This window comes from Grammomys surdaster, unplaced genomic scaffold (assembly GCF_004785775.1).
Source record: "Grammomys surdaster isolate TR1022 unplaced genomic scaffold, NIH_TR_1.0 125690, whole genome shotgun sequence".
Classification (NCBI taxonomy): Eukaryota; Metazoa; Chordata; class Mammalia; order Rodentia; family Muridae; genus Grammomys; species Grammomys surdaster.
Window position 1 is genome coordinate 1,954,352 of NW_021620526.1, and position 6,925 is coordinate 1,961,276.

The window sequence follows — 6,925 nt, forward strand, 5'->3', positions numbered from 1 at the left end:
TGGCTGAAGGTTGAGAGGCCTGGCAGAGGACAGAGAGAGACAAGGACCCTGTACTTTCTCTTGGACGGTGTTAAGAAGAGACAATGGTACCTCTAGAACACTCTGTACTCTATATCTGAGTACTCTTCAAATTTACTTGCTGAATTGCTATTCACCTAGTCCATCCTGCGTATAACCTGACAGACAATGAAACAGAAAGGTAAGCAAGATACTTACGGACCTGTTGGAGCTGACCTAATGGAGCTGACTGTCTTAGAGAAACTGAGTTTATAAGTGATTGTAAGTAATTCAAATAGCCAGATTTATTACAGGTTACAAAGAGACAAAAATTCCACAGACTAATTTTAATGTTGTCTTATTTTATTTAGGATGCTCTAACAGAAACCATAGACAAGGTGCTTACAAACAACAGAAATGTGTTGAATCAGTTATGGAGGCAGAATAGTCCAGATCAGACCTGTATTATAGTTGAATTCTGATAAAAGTCTCTTTTGTGTTATACACTGTCAAGTTCTCGTTATGTTCTTATGTGATATAAGGGGCAGAGGAGCACCCTGAGACACTGTTTGTAAGGGCCCTAATACCATTCATTAGGGTTCTACCTTCCTGATTTAATAACTTGCTTTGAGGTACCTGTTTCTGGTGCTTGAGGGCTAAGATTTTAACAGATCAATTTTTCTTTTTATTTAGTTTTTATTCAAAATTATATACATAACTTTGCAATCCAGCTCGACTTAGAGGGGAATGAAGAAAATATGCCACCCAAAGAACTTCAGTGAGAACAGGGATTACAGAGTATTGTGAACAAATGGGTTGAGGCACTTTCCTGAGTTACAGAATGAATGGTCTGGTGGGTAAAATGTCCTCAAGTCAAAAGAAATTAGAGTTGTTCATAGTGAGAAATGGTGATCTTCTTGTTGGTCTTGCCATTCCTGGACCCAGACTTCTCCATGGCTTCCACAATGCTCATGATTTTTTTCACCTTATCAGAGACCACATGCTTGTTATCTAGTCATTCAGTCTTGGCAGTGCAGATAAAGAACTGGCAAATGTTTGTGTTTGGTCCAGCATTTGCCATGGACAAGATGCCAAGACCTGTATGCTTCAGGATGAAGTTCTCATCCTCAAATTTCTCTTCTTAGATGAATCTGCCATCAGTGCCTTTATGGTGTGTGACATCACAACTCTGGCGCATGAATCCTGGAATAATTCTGTGAAAGGAGGAACCTTTGTATCCAAACCCCATTATTCCAGTGCTTGGAGAACAAAAGTTTTCTGCTGTCTTTGGAACTTTGTCTGCAAACAGCTCAAAGGAGATACAGCCCAAGGGCTCGCCATTGGCCATGGTGTCGAAGTACACAGAAGTACACAGTGGGGTTGACCATGGATGCAGCAAGCTGCAACAGGCGACAACACAGCATCTGCGAAGCCTCAACAGATCTATTTTAAGAGGAAATTAGCATTTAGAGACTGGCAGAAGCTAAGCCAATCTTTCATATAATTATGACACATATTTTTATACATAAAAGAAGCTTCTAATTGCAGAAACTAAATGAAAACAAGAAGCAAAAGTAACATGAAACTATGTAAAGGACTATTTCAAGTGACTTTAAAATAGTAATTTGTCTAAGCACCCTTAGTTGGTTTTATCATAAGGAGAAAAGAACTACAAAAAATTCTTGAAATGTTTTCAGTAAATCATATTGTTTATAGAATGTTGAATGTGTTAGTCTGAGACTGTCATGTGTGTGTTGTGGGATAAATCAGCCCATGTGCCAATTTTATTTAATGAAGGAGACTAAATTCAAAAGCTTGTGAGCCTAAATTTGAGTAGAAAGTATTATGATTTACTAAGTTATCTTTAAAAATACCTCTATCTCACCTCAGAAAGTTCTAGGAAAAGTAACAAACTCATTGGCAAAACCTTGACACATATGGTGACAAGATATTGATTTCTAAACCAAACGAAGGAGCCCCTAAAGGAGAGGTCAATTCCAGAATCCAAGTAGGAAATATTCCAGATAACTCAGGAACTTTTTGTCATACCAGAAAGCAAGGAAACTGTTAAGAGCTACCAGGGCCACTGCAAAAGTCTCAGGAAGTTACCTTTGTAAGCTTCAGTAGGTCAAAGATGTGAAACATAGAGTATCAACAAGAAAAATGAAATTATTAGAGTCACCAGATATATTTAAAACTGTGATTCTCTAATGACAATACTTAAGGTATAGTATCCCTATTCAACACACACACACACACACACACACACACACACACACACACACACACACAGAGAGAGAGAGAGAGAGAGAGAGAGAGACAGAGAGACAGAGAGAGAGACAGAGAGAGAAAGACAGACAGAGAGAGAGACAGGCACACATACACACACACACACAACACACACACACACAGAGAGAGAGAGAGAGAGAGAGAGAGAGAGAGAGAGAGAGAGAGATGCACATCATTGGTCCTCCTATTTGGAAGGTGGTAAAGAACCAATTTCTTTTAAAACTGGTAAACAAAAGGTTATGATCATTTACCTGTAATTCCAGCAGTTGGGATAACAATTTCCAGACTCCCCTGGGCACTATAGTGGGATTTTACCATATTAAAACCAGGGGGTGAGTTTAATTTTTGTGGTATATTAATTGTTTAGTGTGTCCAAGACCCCAAGTTTGATCTCTACCACTGCAAATAAAAGGAGGGAATGAAGTATTTTATGTTATATTCATATAAAAACTGCACTTTGGGGCCACCAAATAATTGGTATTGGCATGTTTCTTTATATAGAAGTGCTTCTTGCTAATAACTGAATAAAAAAGAGAGAAGCAGAATACCTTCATTGTGCAATTTCTATGAAATAATAAATCGTTATATAGCTCACTAACCTTACTCTTCCCTTGCTTTAGCTATATTTGTTTCTGTGTATTAGTTAGGATTCTTCAGAAAGACAGGGCCAATATGGTCCATATATTGTGTATATAATATATATAAGATTTTATGTCTGAATTATTGTCCAGTGAAACAGAGAGAGAGAGAGAGAGAGAGAGAGAGAGAGAGAGAGAGACAGAGAGAAAGAGACAGAGAGAGACAGAGAGAGAGAGACAGAGAGAGACAGAGAGAGACAGAAACAGACAGAGACAGAGACAGAGACAGACAAACAGGCAAACAGATAGAGAGGAATGCATAACACTTTAAGGTATTGACTTATTGCTGTGGTGTGAATCTGGTATGTCCTTCATATGCTAAAAGCTTTGCCCCCTGTTAGCTTCACTGTTTTGTGGGGCTGTGGAAACTTTAGGAAGTAGGGCTTATGTAAGAAAGTAGGGCAAGTAGGGATATGCCGTTAAAGGTTGTATCAGCCTCGCTGCTTTCTGTTGACTATGATGTGAATAGCTTCTGTTTGCACTCTTGTGCCATTGGCCCAGAAATGTGGATCTAAGTGGTTATGGACTGAATCTTCTGAAAGTATGAGCCAAAATATCTTTCCCTCTCTTGTTTTTGTCAGATATTGGTCATAGAAACAAAAATCTAATTAATAGTACACAATCACATAAGCAGAGTCTCATAATATGCTATCTGTAAGGAGGAGACCAGGAAAGCCAATAGTGAAATTTAAAGTCTTGAGAGCCAGCGGGTGATGTGCTCAGATTTCAAGTTGTGATCTAAATGCCTAAGAACCAGGAAAGCTTGGGCAAAGGATCATGTCTTTTATTTTGTTGGGGCCCTATGTGACCATGGGATGCTGTCTGATATTCATTCAGTCTACCAAGCCCAATACTAACTGCTCCCAGATCCTCCACCCCACAGACACAGGGTAGAAGAGAGGGAGAGGAGAAGGAGAAGAAGGAGGAGGAGGAAGAGGAGGAAGAGGAGGAAGAGGAGGAAGAGGAGGAAGAGGAGGAAGAGGAGGAGACAGTGAGAGAAGGGTGGGGGGAGGGAGCGGGTGGAGGGAGGGGGAGAGAGAAAGGGAGAAAGTAACCAGACCAGATATCTGAGATATCTGGACAGTCATGATTGGCATTTTGTAGGGCCAGTGAGAAAGTTCACCAGGTAAAGGCACTGAACACCAAGCCTGATGACCCAAGTTCAATCTCCATGACTGAAATAGTGGAAGGAGAGAAATGACTCCCACAAACTGTCCTCTGATTTCTACATTCATATCATCATGTACCATGTGCACAAACATACATAAAATAAAGATAATGAAATTGTTAAAGCTTGTCTTTTTCTTGCATGTATTTTTGGTGTTTTTGTGTGTTTCTGTGCACATCTGTATTGTGTCTATATGTATAGAAGCCAGGGATTGACACTGAATGTCTTCCCCAATTTCTATCTACCTTACATTTTTAAGACACAGTCTTTTATTGAATTTAGGGCTCATTGACTTAAGTATACCGAGTCTCTGGTGTGCTCCAGGGATTTGCCTGTTTCTGCCTCCTTGGTGCTGTGGTTTAGAATGTGTCCTACCACCCCTGGCTTTTTAATGTGGGTGTTGGAATTTTAAACTCAGCTCCTCATGCTTGCATGGCAAAGAGTTTACTGACTGAGCCATCTCTCAAGCCTCAAAATTGGCCTTTTCAATCAGTATTATTCTCTGTGGATGAATGCAAATTACATGTCCCGGTAATTTGCTTCATTTTGTTGCTTCTTAGTCATTCATGATATTTTTATAACACTGATTGCTTAACCCATTGTTCATTCTCACTGAAGATTACCTTGACTGATTTCAGAATTTAGGCCATTACAAATAAAGTTCCTGTGAACATTCATGAGTAGATCTTTCTCTAAACGGATGTTTTCATTTCTTTAAGATAAATATCTAGGATTGTAATTGTTCAGTTGGATTTTCTGTATATATAAATGCATATGTTTTGTATATTACTAATTTTTAAGTTAGAGTCAAAGTAGCCAACATTGAGAAATTATCATACATATTATATCATTGTACTTTGTCCATATGCAGGCTTCATTTTCTTCTCCTATCTTTCTACCTCTCACTTCCCTTCTCACACATAGACCTCCTGCTTTCTTGTCATATATAATATGTTTATGTGTAAATGTATTTCGCAGGAGAGAAAACATCCTTCCCTGTGGACCATTTCCTCCAGTCAAACTTGTGTGTCTGTGTTTGTGTGTGTGTGTGTGTATGTGTGTATGCATGTGTCCATCCTGTTTTCTATACTCCTCTGTTGATAGGTTGATAAGGTGAGTGATTCCATAACTTCTATGCATAGTGCTGCAATAGGAATAGATGTGCAAGTATCTCTGTGATATATTGAATTAGGTTCCTTTGGGTTATATGCCCAGCAGTGGAGTGGTTGAGCTGGATGTCATGGTATCATAGTGTCAATTGTCAACACGGTACAGCTGGGAAGAGGATTCAATTCAGGAATTATCACCATCAGATTGGCCTATGGGCATTTCTGTGGGGCATTTTCTTGATTGCTAATTGATATAGGAAGGCCCAACATACTGTCGAAAATACCAACCCTAGGTAGGTGAACCTAGTCTTTCACTGTCCAGTTTCTCCATATCCTTGCCAAGTTTGAATGTTGTTTCTTTTCTTTTAAAAAAAACTCAGTCATTATGATAGATAAATAATAATATGTCATTATGGCTAAAATTTTCATTTCTTTATTTTTTTACTTTGTTATAAATAATTTTTCTTTTTTATTGGATATTTTATTTACATTTCAGATGCTATCCCATTTCCCCCCACCCAGAAATCCCCTATCCTATCCCCCTCCTCCTGCTTCTATGAGAATGTGCCCCCACCCACCTACTCCCACCTCCCTGCCCTCAAATTCCCCCACACTGGAGCATCCAACCTTCACGGGACGAAGCACCTCCTCACCTATGCCCAACAAGGCCATCCTCCCCTACCTATACAGCTGGAACCATGAGTCCCTCCTTATGTGCTCCCAGGCTGGTGGTTTAGACCCTGGGAGCTCTGGTTGGTTGCTATTGTTGCTCTCCCCATGGGGCCGCAAACCCTTTCAGCTCCTTCAGTCTTCTCTCTAACTCCTCCATTTGGAACCCGTGATCAGTTCAATGGCTAGTTGTGAGCATCCACCTCTGACTATATCAGGCTCTGGCAGACATCTAAGGAGACAGCTATATCAGCCTCCTGTCAGCATGCACTTCCTGGCATCCACATCAGCGTCTGTCTGCCTTTGGTGACTGCACATGGGATAGATACCCAGGTGGAACAGTCTCCAGACAGCCCCTCCTTCAGTTTCTGTCCCTCACTTTGTGTCCATATTTGCTCCTTGATGGCTAAGAGTTTTATATTTTTTACACTTAATTTCACAGTCTACTTAAAATTTTAGATTTTAGTGGGATTGCTCTCTATATAGTATGTACTTACTAATAAGTGGATATTAGCCAAAAACGTACAGAATGCCCAGAACACAATCCACAGAACTCAAGGTTAACAAGCCAAAAGGCCCAAATGAGGATGCTTCAATCCTACTTGGGAGTGGGGAGGGAGGGAGTGACATGGGTGGGAAAAGGGTATTGGGAGGAACCTGGAATGGAGCCCCAAGGGCCAGCAGAATGAATAGAAATATACAACTTCTGGAGGTGGGAGCTGGAGCCCCAGAGAGCGTCCAGAGACTAAGCCACCAACCAGGTAGCATACAAGAGCTGGTCAGAGGCCCCCAGCAGATATATAGAAGAGTAACTACTGGTTTGGCCTCAGTGGGAGAAGATGTACCTAATCCTGGAGAGACTTTAGGCTCCAGAGAATGGGGATGCCTGGTGGGGATGGGGTACTGGGAGCACCCTTTCAGAGGCTAGGGGAAGAAGGAGTGGGATGAGGAACAGTGAAAGGGGATACAGGGAGTGAGAGCAATGACTGGAATGTAAGTTAATAAAATAATTGAGAGAGAGAGAGAGAGAGAGAGAGAGAGAGAGAGAGAGAGAG

At 40.6% G+C, this 6,925-nt stretch overlaps 1 pseudogene; it reads right to left on the bottom strand.

Annotated features, from left to right (window-relative positions):
• Positions 1-880: 880 nt before the first annotated feature.
• Positions 881-6,925, bottom strand: part of LOC114639240 — a 10,487-nt pseudogene continuing 4,442 nt past the window's right edge.